Source organism: Gorilla gorilla, chromosome 1 (genome assembly GCF_029281585.2).
Source record: "Gorilla gorilla gorilla isolate KB3781 chromosome 1, NHGRI_mGorGor1-v2.1_pri, whole genome shotgun sequence".
In the NCBI taxonomy this organism is placed as follows: Eukaryota; Metazoa; Chordata; class Mammalia; order Primates; family Hominidae; genus Gorilla; species Gorilla gorilla.
The window spans coordinates 232,323,633-232,337,804 of record NC_073224.2 but is presented as its reverse complement, the minus strand read 5'-3'; the positions used below and the strand labels follow the sequence as shown (position 1 = coordinate 232,337,804).

Sequence of the window (14,172 nt, the reverse complement as noted above, 5' to 3'; positions counted from 1 at the left end):
CGCCCGGCCAATTTGTATATTTTTATGGCCTACAACATGGTGTTTTGAAAGATGTACAGTAGTTCCCCCTTATCCCTGGGGAACACATCCCAAGATCCACAGATGATTCTCAACCCCATATGGAATATGCTTTGTCCTACACATACATACTGAATACAAAGTTTCATCCATTAATTAGGCACCGTAAGAGGTTAGCAACAAAGTTGCTAACTAACTAGTTAAAATAAAACAGTTATAGCAATATACTGCAATCAAAGTTGTGTGAATGTGCTCTCTCTCTCTCCCTTTCTCAGTATATCTTCTTGCACTGTGCTCACCTATTTTCAGACCGAGGTTGACTGCAGGTAACTAAAACCACAAGAAGCAAAGGTGTGCTTAAGGGAGGGCGACTGTACATTGTGGAATGGCCAAATCAAGCTAATTAACACAATAAATCTGCCACCACACACTCTTATCTTTTTTTTTTTTTTGAGACAAAGTCTCGCTCTGTCGCCCAGGCTGGAGTGCAGTGGCGCGATCTCAGCTCACTGCAAGCTCCGCCTCCCAGGTTCACGCCGTTCTCCTGCCTCTGCCTTCCAAGTAGCTGGGACTACAGGCGCCTGCCACCACGCCCGGCTAATTTCTTGTATTTTTAGTAGAGACAGTGTTACACCGTGTTAGCCAGGATGGTCTCAATCTCCTGACCTCATGATCTGCCTGCCTCGGCCTCCCAAAGTGTTGGGATTACAGGCGTGAGCCACCGAGCCTGGCCCCTTTTTTTTTTCTTTTACCACACACCCTTATAATTTTTTTTTTTTTTTTTTTTTTTTTGGTGGTGAGAACACTTAAAATCTACTCTCTTGGCCGGGCGCAGTGGCTCACGCTTGTAATCCTAGCATTTTGGGAGGTCAAGGTGGGAGGACAACCTGAGACCAGGAGTTCAAGACCAGCCTGGCCAACATGGTGAAACTCCGTCTCTACTAAAAATACAAAAATTAGCTGGCCCTGGTGGCACATGCCTGTAATCCCAGCTACTCAGGAGGCTGGGGAAGGAGAATCACTTGAACCCGGGAGGTGGAGGCTGTAGTGAGCTGAGATCACACCACTGTACTCCAGCCTGCACGATGGGAGTGAAATTCCATCTCAAAAAATAAAATAAAATAAAATAAAATAAAAATCTACTCTCTTAGCAATTTTTTTTTTTGAGACAGAGTCTTGTTCTGTCGCCCAGGCTGGAGTGCAGTGGTGCAATCCCTTTATTTATTTATTTATTTATTTATTTATTTATTTATTTATTTATTTGAGACAAGGACTCGCTCTGTTGCCCAGGCTGGAGCGCAGTGACGCGATCTTGGCTCACTGCAACCTCGGCCTCCCGGGCTCAAGCAATTCTCCTGCCTCAGCCTCCCAAGTAGCTGGGATTACAGGCATGTGCCACCACACCCAGCTAACTTTTTTTTGTATTTTTAGTAGAGACAGGGTTTTGCTATGTTAGCCAGGCTTGTCTCGAACTTCTGACTTCAAATGATCTGCCTGCCTCGGCCTCTCAAAGTGCTGGGATTACAGGCATGAGCCACCTCACCTGGCCTCTTAGCAATTTTTAAGAATACAATATGTTATTGGCTGGGCATGGTGGCTCATGGTAATCCCAGCACTTTGGGAGTTTGAGGTGGGCAGATCACTTGCGGCCAGCAGTTTGAGACCAGCCTGGCCAACATCATGAAACCCCATCTCTACTAAAAATACAAAAATTAGGTTGAGCACGGTGGCTCACGCCTGCAATCCCAGCACTTTGGGGGGTCTGGTGCATGGATCACGAGGTCAGGAGTTCAAGACCAGCCTGGCCAAGATGGTGAAACACCATCTCTACTAAAGAAAAAAAAATACAAAAATTAGCCAGGCGTGGTGGCAGGTGTCTGTAATCCCAGCTACTCGGGAGGCTGGGGCAGAGAATTGCTTGAACCCAGGAGGTGGGGGTTGCAGTGAGCTGAGATCACACCACTGCACTCCAGCCTGGGTGACAGAGTGAGACTCTGTCTCAATTAAAAAAAAAAAAAAAAGGGAGCTAGTGGTGGTGGTACATGCCTGTAGTCCTAGCTACTTGGTAGACAGAGTGAGATTTTGTCTCAAAAAAAAAAAATGTTATTAACTTCAGTCATCTTGTTGTATAGTAGATCTCCTGAACTTATTTATCTTAACTGAAATTTTGTATTCTTCTTTAAAAATTGTCTTGCCTTTTCCATTTTATTTATTTCTTTATTTTAAGACAGCATCTCACTATGTTGCACAGGCTGGTCTGGAACTCCTAGGCTTCAAGCCATTGTTCCATCTTAACCTCTCTAGTAGCTGGGACTACAGGCAAGCACCACTCTACCTGGAATGAAATTTTGTATCCTTGGGACCAACTTTTCCCCAACCATCCCAGCAGCTCCTGGTAACTACCATTCTACTCTCTGCTTCTATGAGTCCAACTATTTTAGATTCCGCATATGAGTGAGATCATGCGTTCTTTATCTATCTGTGCCTGGCTTATTTGTCTTAACATAGTGTCCTCCAGGTTCATCCATGTTGTATATGACAGGATTCTCTTCTTTTTTAGGGCTGAATAGTATTCCATATATAAATGCCACATTTTCTTTACCCATTCATCTACTGATGGACATTGAGGTGGGCTCCATATCTTGGTTATTGTGAATAGTGCTGCAATGGAGGTGGGAATACAGATGTCTCTTCAGCAGACTGATTTGATTTCCTTTCCTTCAGATATACACCCAGTAGCGGAATTAGAGCATGACATGGTTTGGCTGTGTCCCCACCCAAATCTCATCTTGAATTGTAGTTCCCATAATCCCCACGTGTCGTGGGAGGGACCCAGTGGGAGTAATTGAATCATGGGGGCGGTTACCTCCATGCCATTCTTGTGATAGTGAGTGAGTTCTCACGAGATATGATGGTTTCACAAGGGGCTTTTCCCCTTTGCTCGTCTCTCGTTCTCCCTCCTTCCACCTTGTAAAGAGGTGCCTTCCACCATGATTGTAAGTTTCCTGAGGACTCCCCAGCCATGTGGAACTGTGAGTCAATTAAATTTCTTTTCTTTGTAAATTACCCAGTCTCGGGTGGGTAATTTCTTTATAAATTACCCAGTGTGAGAATGGACTAATGCAGAGCATGTGGTAGTTCCATTTTTATTTTTTTGACGAACCTCCACACTATTTTCCATAATGGCTATACTAATTTACATTCCCATCAGAAAATATCTTATTAACATATTTATTGGGCTGCTTTCACATAGATCAGATGACGGTGACTTAGACAAGACAGAAGGTTTATTTTTCCTGCACATAAAAGCCCAAGCAGACATTAGGTGGGGCTGTGGGGTGAGTGGCTCTGTTGTGTGAGGTCAGCCTGCAGCCCGCCTCCTCCACGTGGCTCTGCTGCGCCCAGGGTGCTGTCTTCGTCTGCATGGTCAAAGGCAGCGCACTTGCTCATGTCCATGCTGCAGTCCTCAGAAAGGGAAAGGGGTCAAGGACAAGCAGTGTCTGTTCAGAAGCATCCTGGGAGCTCAGGTCCACACTGGCCAGTGTGGGACCTCTCACACTGGCCAGTGAGAGAGGCTGGCCTTGTAGTCACCAGTGCGTGGCCAGCCAAACCCAGGGGGCTTCAATTCCAAAAGAAAAAAGGGAACTGGATGACAGGGAACCAGCAGCAGTGGCTGCCACAGACAGCTCTGCCGAGCTGGGAGGAAGCTGGAGGAGCGGAGCGGGCAGAGGGGCAGAGGGAGTGGTCGAGAGAGACGCTGAGGTCCCAACAGTAAGAGATTGTACTAGAGGGAGATCTCAGAGAAGGTGGGCACTGTAGGGCAGAGACGGAGACCTTGGCCTTGGACAGGACAAAGGCAGGAAGCAGGAAAGAATGGAAAATACCAGGAGGTTTGCGGGTCTGGCAGCCACCAGTAACAGCCATTTTCTGTGTAAGATAGGAATCCGAGTCTTCTGCTGTGATTGAGTGGGAGGGGGAGTGGCTTGGTGTCTGAGAAGGGGGACAGTTTGAAACAGTCCTTGCTGAGAGGGGTGATCAGGAACCTACTTGCTGGTGGTGGGACGCCACCCTGGGAATCTCACCAAAGCTTGGCAGGATTGAGGGGCAGGTGAAGTTGGTCACCATGGTATATCATAGCCCTGACCTTGGGGGCTGGAAGATTTCAGTTAGGGATGCAAAGCAATTCAAGTACAAGTTTTGAGAAAGTAGACAACTGAGTTTCTCCAAAGTCCCTATGAGGACAGAAATGAGGATGCTTTCACTGGAGCGATGACACAATTATTTCAGTACGTCTCCCAGAGTGCGGTAGAAGAAAACGCTTTGTGTTTGCAATAATAGATCTGGGGAAAAGGACTGATGAGAACCAACATTTCCATGAAGTCACACTGACATTTTTTATTCGTTAGACTTTGTCAACCAACGCATGCACTTTTCTGAACAGCAAGCATCATTCGCGAATGCAGAACAAAAACAGATAGGTTTTGTTGGTTTCAAAAAGACATGGCGAGATGAGCAGCAGGCAGCTTGCTCGTTCCATGCAGTGGAGGAGGAAGAGGCTGGGCCCCTGCTGTGTGGGGGCAGCCCGGGAAGGACGTGGTCACCAGCCTTGGGTCATCAGTAATTAGTGAGCGTCACGGGTAAAGAGTTTTATAGTCAGTAATAGTTTTCTGTAAATGAAAATTGCTTCTCCTCACTGGGCAATTTAGTTATATCTAAGTTAATCCAGGAAAGTCTTATTCATATTAACTATGACACATATGAGTCAATGAGTGTCACCCGGAGACTTAAAGAGGAACTGGTGTCCTTTCAGTTCTAGAACAGCTGGCTGCAGTGGCCGGGTGTTTGGAGGTTGTTTATGCTGTTTCAGCCATCTCCAGGAGAGGCTAACGGGTAACTGGTGGTAGGATTGGAGTCGGGGGCACTATCTTCCACCGGCCTTTCTCCTCTCAGATTGAACCAAGTTCATCAACTACATGTCATGTACAGCTGGAAGGGTTTCCTTTCCCTCATGGGCAACTTGTTTACTCATTTAGTTTCCACATAGAACCGGGTTCTGAAGAAGTGATTATTACAGTCACGGCAATAACTTTAATGATGACAACGACTTTTTTCCTTCAATTAGGTCCCCAATGAGGTCTTTGGTAATTTTCCACAGGGAGATTAGTAAGGGAGAGGAAAATTTTCACCTGCTTGTAAAATGTATTCTGAAGTCTAAATATCTTCATAAATTTAAGCCTGTATTTTGCAGCATGTGGGTTTTTCCCAGAAAGGCTTAGAACAGCAACAACAAAAATGTTGCCTTTTGAAGCACGGTGGAACATATGCTATTTAAATTTAGACCAAGCTGGAGAATGATTGTCCACATACTCCAGTGGCAGCAGGTGCTCTTGGGCATCCCTACATGGCGACTGGGCACCCCTGCAAGGCGTCCCCAGGAGACGCACACGAGCAGTTTACTCCCCAGCTCTGCCCTGTCTTTTGTCCTCAGCTGGGCCATTTATTGATGATAATAGCACCGTGCATTTATGTAGTAACTTAGAATTCCATCACAGTGCCACAGCAGTGTAGGATATTTGTGTCTGGGGAAAAATATGACATTCACCATTTTACTATGGATGCAGTGACCCCAGCCATTCATTTCTTGGGGAGAATTAAGTGAACTGCATCAAGTCTCCGAGCAGGGAATAGAAAATGTGTATCAGTGGAGTGTGAATTAATCTATTTGCCAGACGCTGTGTATTTCACTGGCTGCATTAACAGTACACATAAGTCACAAATACCATAGAGATATGTGCAGATTTTTTTTTCTTTTTTGGAGATGGAGTCTGGCTCTGTCGCCCAGGCTGGAGTGCAGTGGCACAATCTTGGCTCACTACAACCGCTGACTCCCGGGTTCAAGCAATTCTCCTGCCTCAGCCTCCCAGGTAGCTGGGATTACAGGCGTGCGCCACCACGCCCAGCTAATTTTTGTGTTTTTAATAGAGACGGGGTTTCACCATGTTGGCCAGGCTTGTCTTGAACTCCTGACCTCAAGTGATCCTCCCGCCTCGGCCTCCCAAAGTGCTGGGATTACAGGTGTGAGCCATTGCACCTGGCCTCTGTCTACTCTCTAACTGTTCTGAGCCAACTTCCACCAGCTTTGCCCAGGGAGAGCCACACCTGTCTCAAGCCATGCAGGGGTACAGATCAATCAGTGTCAACTCCTGCCCAGCCTAGAGTTGTGGGGAGATATAGCCCAGGGTCTACCTTTGACTAGTGGTGGACAGGAGCTAGTAGATACACTCTTTTGCCATCTTTCCCCAGGAGAACAGTTCTGAGACTATTTTCATAAGGCTTCTCTGAGGGTCCTGGCAAACGGATCCACCTGGCCAACTCAGTAACAATCTTTGTACTGGCTTTTATGACCGTGTCTCCCACCCTGACTTCTGCTTCCTGGGCTTACACCCCCATCTACTCTGCCTTCAGCAGCCTTTCTAGGCTCTGCCTAGACAGAGAGTCACTTTAAGAAAAAATCCACTTAATTGCTACTTCTAACAACACTTTAATTTCCTACCCACAAAAATTAAATTTTAAAATTTCATAATGAGCTCATCAATTATGCTTCACTGTCTCGTAATAACACCCGCTGGAATTTTGCCCGGAATGATTAAATAGCATATCTACCTATGAACCATGCAGGGCAGGGTGGGGCAGTGGAAGGAAGATGGACTTTGAGGTTTCCAGTCCAGCCCCACTCATTACTAAATATGTGTTCCTGGGCAACTCGCTTAACCTCTCTGAGTCTTTCTCAGCCTCGTGTGTGAAATGGCTGTAATATAATAAAACTAGAGATTAATGACAAATGAAAAGGCAAAAAGACCTTTCACCTGGAAATTTAAAAGCCTCTAATAACTCTTAAGTCAATAAAGAAATATAAAACGAAGTTCAGAATGTCTTGAAAATAAGGATGAGGCTGGGCATGGTGGCTAACGCCTGTAATCCCAGCACTTTGGGAGGCTGAGGCAGGCAGATCATGAGGTTAGGGGTTTGAGACCAGCCTGACCAACATGGTGAAACCCCGTCTCTACTAAAAACACAAAAATTAGCCGGGCATGGTGGCAGGCACCTGTAATCTCAGCTACTCAGGAGGCTGAGGCAGGAGAATCGTTTGAACCTGGGAGTTGGAGGTTGCAGTGAGCCCAAATCACGCCATTGTACTCCAGCCTGAGCAACAGAGTGAGACTCCATCTCAAAAAAAAAAAATTAGAAAAAAAAAGAAGGATGAAAACACAACACATCAAAATGTGTGTGATAGAAAGCTAAAACTTACAGGAAAATTATAATATTTAATACTTGTATCAGTAAAAATTTAAAAATAAAAACGAGTGAGTTAAATACCCAACACAAAATAGAAAACAGACATACAAGAGAGGACAAAAGTTTACTCCTTTGAAAATTCAAAGAAAATGGACAACCCTCTGGAAAGATTGCTCAAAGAAGAAAGATTATTTATAAAAACATAAATAAGACTAAGAATGAGAAAAAGACAAAAGTACAAAGTCAGCAAAAATGTAAAATATTTATAGTAAGAGAAGATGATATAAACTTTAGGCCAGTAAACATGAAAACGTAGGTTAAATGGGTAAAATCCTAGAAAAAATTTAAACTTGTCAAAACTAACTAGAGAAGAAATAGAAAGTGTAATGCTCCCTGTTAATGATAGCACAGTCCCAACAAGAATATCAAATTGTTTTTTCTGCAACTGGACAAGTTGATCATAAAAGTCCTTTAGAAGAAGAAAAGAGCAAAGAATTGTCAGGAAAATTCCATCCCAAAAAACAAATAAAATACTTGGGGGTTGGCTAGCCCACTATAGCGCCTCTGTAGTGAAATCTATATGGGCTGGGCACGTGGCTTATGCCTCCAATCTCAGCACTTTGGGAGGCCGAGGTAGGAGGATCACTTGAGCTCAGAAGTTCAAGATCATTCTAGGCAACATAGTGAGACCTTGTCTCTACTAAAATTTTTTAAAAAATAGCAAGGAGTGGTGGTGCATGTCTGTAGTCCCAGCTACTTGGGAAGCTGAGGTGGGAGGATTGCTTTAGCCTGGGAGATGGAGGCTGCAGTGAGCCCTGATCGTGCCACTGCACTCCAGCCTGGGCAACAGAAGGAGACGCTGTCTCAAAACAACAACAAACAAAAAACCCCAGTATGGTATTGATATGTGCATATATGGACACACAAATCAAACAGAATAGGAAATCCAGAAATAGACCCAACTGAACATAGAAATTCAATATACAATTAAGTTGACATCTCAAATCAGTGGGAAAATTTTAATACATGGTATTAAGATACCCAGAAGGCTACAAAGAAATACAAAATTGAGTCCATTCTTTTTTTTTTTTTTTTTTTTTTTTTGAGACGGAGTCTCACTCTGTTGCCAGGCTGGAGTGCAGTGGTGCGATCTCGGCTCACTGCAACCTCTGCCTCCCAGGTTCAAGCTATTCTCCTGCCTCAGCCTCCAGAGTAACCAGGATTACAGGCGCCCGCCACCACACCCAGCTAATTTTTGTATTTTTAGTAGAGATGGGGTTTCACCATGTTGGCCAGAATGGTCTCGATCTCTTGACCTCGTGATCCATCCGACTCGGCCTCCCAAAGTGCTGGAATTACAGATGTGAGCCGCCGCACCTGGACGCATTGAGCCCATTCTTATACCATACAACAGAATAAAGTCCAAATGGATCACATATTTAGATGTAAAATAAGGAAAACATGGAGAAATTACTGTATAACCTACAAATAAAGAAACTTTCCTATGACTCAATTTCCAGAAACAATAAGGAAAAAGATTGATAAATACGTTTACATAAAAATATAAAATTTGGCCGGGTGTGGTGGCTCTTACGTGTAATCTCAGCACTCTGAAACGCTGAGGTGGGCGATCACCTGAGGTCAGGAGTCCAAGACCAGCCTGGCCAACATGGTGAAACCGCATGTCTATTAAAAATACAAAAATTAGCCGTGCGTGGCAGTGTGCGCATGTAGTCCCAGCTACTCGGCAAGCTGAGGCAGGAAGATTGCTTGAACCCGGGAGGCGGAGGTTGCAGTGAGCCGAGATTTTGCCACTGCACTCCAGCCTGGGCGATAGTGAGGCTCCGTCTCAAAAAAAAAATGCTAAGTAAAAAAACAAAGCGAGAAAAACATTTACAAAAGTATCTATATTTTAGGTTAAGCCATTTGAAATTGCTGATATTTGACCATTTTTGGCCTAACAAAATGGCAATTTCATAGGCTTCAACTTAGTACCTAATATACAAAGAGTGCCTAAAAAAAATGGGGAATGTCTCCATAGAAGAATGCACCAGAGATATGAACCCACCATTTACAAAATAAAAATGCAATGACTTTTAACCATAGGACAAGATGCTGAAGCACGCTCCTAAGACTCTATCCCAAAGATACATTGCAAAAATGCTCAAAAGATATATACAAAAGCAGTTTAGTACCTCACTGTGTGTAATAGCAAAAGAGTGGAAACAATTCAGACGTCTCAATATCTGAGAGAGTGAGTCCTCTAACTCTGACCTCTTCTCTCCACGATGATCTTGGATATTCTTAGATCTTTGCATTTCCATGTACGTTATTAAATCTGTTTTTTTTCTTTTTTTGAGATGGAGTTTCACTCTTGCCACCCAGGCTGGGGTGCAATGGCGTGATCTTGAAAAATCTGTTTTTCAACTTACCCAGACACTCAGTCTTATTGAGTTTTGTATTGGGATCAAGTTGAATCTGTAGATCAATTTGGGAAGAACTGGCATCTTTATAAAATTGAGTATTCAAACTATAAACATTGATTTAGACCTACTTTAATTAATCTCAATGTTTTGTACTTTTCTATGTAGAAATCTTTAAAAACCTTTTCTTAGATTTATTATATGTTTTTTGGTTTGTTTGTTTTTTGTTTTTTTGTTTTGAGACATAGTCTCACTCTGTCGCCCAGGCTGGAGTGCAGTGGCGTGATCTCGGCTCACTGAAAACTCCCCCTCCTGGGTTCAAGTGATTCTCCTGCCTCAACCTCCTGAGTAGCTGGGATTACAGGCGTGCACCACCACACCAGGCTGATTTTTGTATTTTTAGTAGAGACAGGATTACACCATGTTGGCCAGGCTGCTTTCAAACTCCTGGCCTCAGGCCATCCATCTGCCTCCACCTCATGAAGTGTTGGGATAACAGGCGTGAGCCCACTGGGCCCAGACTACTCTGTTTTTTATTTTCTTTGAAACTATTATAGGCTGGGCGCAGTGACTCATGCCTGTAATCCCAGCACTTCGGGAGCCAGAAGCAGGAGGATTGCTTGAGCTCAGGAGATCAAGACCAGCCTTAGCAACATGGCAAAACCCAGTCTCTACAATAAAACACAAAAATTACCCAGGCATGGTGGTGCGTGCCTGTAGTCCCAGCTACTCAGGAGGCTGAGATGAGAGGATCACTTAAGCCTGGAAAGCAGAGGTTCCAGTGAGCTGAGATCACACCACTGCACTCCAGCCTGGGTGACAGAGTGAGTAAGACCCTGTCTCAAAAAAAAAAAAAAAAAAAAAAAAGAAAAGAAAAGAAACTATTATAATGATATTTTATCTTTAGATTTCATTTTGTATTTGTAACTGGATTTAGAAATATAATTTTTATACACTGACTTTGTATTTGGTAATCTTGGTAAATTCACTTATTAATTCAAATATTTTATCAGTATATTTAAAAGTTTTTTCTTCCCAACCCATCATGAGGTCTATGAATAATGATTGCCTTCTGTTTTTAAAGCAAAATACAGATGTGAATCTTCTTATCTTTGTTTTTCTCCACTTACTGCATTGACTAGGACCTACAATATTTACTGTAGGATTCTTTTATATACCCTTTATAACATTAAGGAATTATTAGGGAAGTTCCCTTGTATTACTAATATGTGGAGGTATTCATCGTAAATGGATTTTATTGACTTTTTCTGCACATATTGAGATGAACTTTTCTTTCTTTCTTTCTTTCTTTTTTTTTTTTTGAGACAGAGTTTCCCTCTGTCACCCAGGCTGGAGACCAATGGCGTGATCTTCGTTCACTGCAACCTCCACATCCTGGGCTCCTGAGCTCAAGTGACTCTCGTGCCTCAGCCTCCCAAGTAGCTGGGATTACAGACATATGCCACCATGCCCAGCTAATTTTTTTAGTATTTAGTAGAGATGGGGTTTCACCATGTTGGCCAGGCGGGTCTCGAACTCTTGGCCCCAAGTGATCTGCCCACTTCAGCCTCCCAAAGTGCTGGGATTACAGGCATGAGCCACTGCGCCCAGTTGTTAAAACATCGAGTTTTGGCCGGGTGTGGTGGTTCATGCCTGTAATCCCAGCACTTTGGGAGACTGAGGCGGGTGGATCACGAGGTCAGGAGTTTAAGACCAGACTGGCCAACATGGTGAAACCCCGTCTCTACTAAAAATACAAAAATTAGCTGGGCGCAGTGGCAGGTGCCTGTAATCCCAGCTACTTCGGGAGGCTGAGGCAGGAGAATCTCTTGAATCCAGGGGGCGGAGGTTGCAGTGAGCGGAGATCATGCCACTACACTCCAGCCTGGGCAACAGAGTGAGATTCTGTCTCAAAAAAAGAAAGGGTGAGTTTTATACTATGTGACTTACATCTACATTTAAAATTTTGGAAAAAAAATTCTTGTATTCCTTGGATATTTTCAAGACACTATTATATCAGTTTTCTAGTATTTTATTTATGGTTTTGGCTTATTCACTTACATACACGACTAACCTATACTACTTTTTTAATAATATTATCTTGGCCTTGTTTCAGTATCAAGGTTCTTTTTTTTTTTTTTTTTTTTTTTTTTTTGAGATAGTCTCACTCTGTCACCCAGGCTGGAGTGCAGTGGTGTGATCTCGGCTCACTGCAACCTCTACCTCCTGGGTTCAAGTGATTCTCCTGCCTCAGCCTCCCGAGTAGCTGGGACTACAGGTGCCTGCCATAATGCCTGGCTAATTTTTTGTATTTTTAGTAGAGATGAGGTTTCATCATACTGGCCAGGCTGGTCTTGAACTCCTGACCTTGTTATCCGCTCACCTTGGCCTCCCAAAGTGCTGGGATTACAGGAATGAGCCACCACGTCCAGCCTCTTTTCTTGTTCTCTGGCACAATTTATATAAAATGTCAATGATCTGTTTCTAAAATGTTGGTAAAACTTGCCCATAAATCCATTTGAGCCTGATGCTTTTGGTGATGCTGGGGGATGGGGTACGTCTTTCATCACTACTTCAATCTCTTTCATTACTACTAAGAGGTCCACACTTTATATTTCTTCTTGAGTTTTACTAACTCATATGCTTGTAGAAAATTGTCAGTTTATCTAACTTTGAAATTTTCTGGCATATTATTTTTCATAATACAGTTTGATTTTTAGTATTTTTACATGCACCTGTGAGCGCTTCGATTCTTTTTCCTTCTTTGAGACAGGGTCTTGCTCTGTCACCAAGGCTGGAGTGCAATGGCGTGATCTCGGCTCACTGCAACCTCCACCTCCGGGGTTCAAGCAATTCTCATGCCTCAGCCTTTCGAGTAGCTAGGACCACAGGTGCGCACCACCATGACTGGCTAATTTTTATATTTTTAGTAGAGATGGGGTTTCTCCATGTTGGCTGCCTGGTCTCGAACTCCTGACCTCAAGTGATCTGCCTGCCTTAGCATCCCAAAGTGCTGGGATTACTGGGGTTACAAGGTGTGAGCCACTGCGACTGGCCTGATTCTTTTTTTTTGAGACGGAGTCTCACTCTATCACCCAGGCTAGAGTGGAATGGCGTGATCTTGGCTCACTGCAGCCTCTGCTGCCCGGGTTCAAGCAATTCTTCTGCCTCAGCCTCCCGAGTAGCTGGCATTACAGGCACCTGCCACCGCGCCCGGCTAATTTTAGTATTTTTAGTACAGACGGGGTTTCACCATGTTGGCCAGGCTGGTCTTGAACTCCTGACATCATGATCCACCTGCCTCGGCCTCTCAAAGTGCTGGGATTACAGGCGTGAGCCACCGCTTCCAGCATCCGGCCTGATTCTTAATGTTGTTTTTAATGCCTTCTCTTTTTCTCTTCATAACTTTTGCAAGAGAATTATCTCTTTTATTAGACTTCCAACAATTCTTTCTTTGTAATATATGCATTTAAAACAATAAACTTACCTAAAAGTAGCACCTTAGCTGCAAAAAGCTTTGAGATGTTTTTGTTACTCAATTTTAGATATTCAATAATTTTTAGATTTCTTCTTGTATATTTTTACGGTTGTGGAAGTTTTTAAAATCTGCATGAAAAATAACTTCTACATTGATTACACTGTGTGCACAGTATAAAGTGTAAGTTATATCAGTTCCATGCAATTTACTAAGATATTTTCTGTAGTCAAAATCACAATTTCAATATTGGATGCCACCCATTTTGCTTTGACTCACACTGTTTCTTTAGCGCTAGTCAGCGGATACTGAAATGATCTTCTGTGACTGTGCAAGGTATGAAACGTTTCATGAACCCGCTGGTCATCCTCGCACAGGAGCCAGGCTAACCATCTCTGTTTCGTTCCAGTTTTAGAATACAAGCTGCAAAAGCAAGCACTGAGATTCTTTATGGCCTAATAATTTGTCAGTTTTTATAAATGTTCTATATGTGTTTTATGTGCTTGGAAAGGACGCACAATATGCAATAAGTATATGGGGTGGCGGAGGGGGGTGGTTTGAGACGGAGTCTTACTCTGTTGCCCAGGCTGGAGTGCAGTGGCGCCATCTCGGCTCACTGCAACCTCTGCCTCCTGGGTTCCAGCAATTTTCCTGCCTCAGCCTCCTGAGTAGATGGGACTACAGGCACATGCCACCATGCATGGCTAATTTTTTTGTATTTTTAGTAGAGATGGGGTTTCACCGTGTTAACCAGGTTGGTCTCCATCTTTTGACCTCGTGATCCTCCCCTCTTGGCCCCCCAAAGTGCTGGGATTACAGGTGTGAGCCACCGAGCCTGGCTTTTTTTTTTTTTTTTTTTTTTTGAGACAGCGTCTCTCTCTGTCACCCAGGCTGCAGTGCAATGGCATGATCTCGGCTCACTGCAACCTCCACCTCCCGGGTTCAAGCAATTCTCCTGCC

The 14,172-nt window shown here is 43.8% G+C and overlaps 1 non-coding gene across 1 annotated transcript; it reads right to left on the bottom strand.

Annotated features, from left to right (window-relative positions):
• Window positions 1-13,544: 13,544 nt before the first annotated feature.
• On the bottom strand, window positions 13,545-13,647 carry LOC115932237 (U6 spliceosomal RNA). Its single transcript, XR_004068553.1, has one exon. It is a non-coding gene; the product is annotated as a U6 spliceosomal RNA (small nuclear RNA).
• Between the last annotated feature and the right edge of the window lie 525 nt (window positions 13,648-14,172).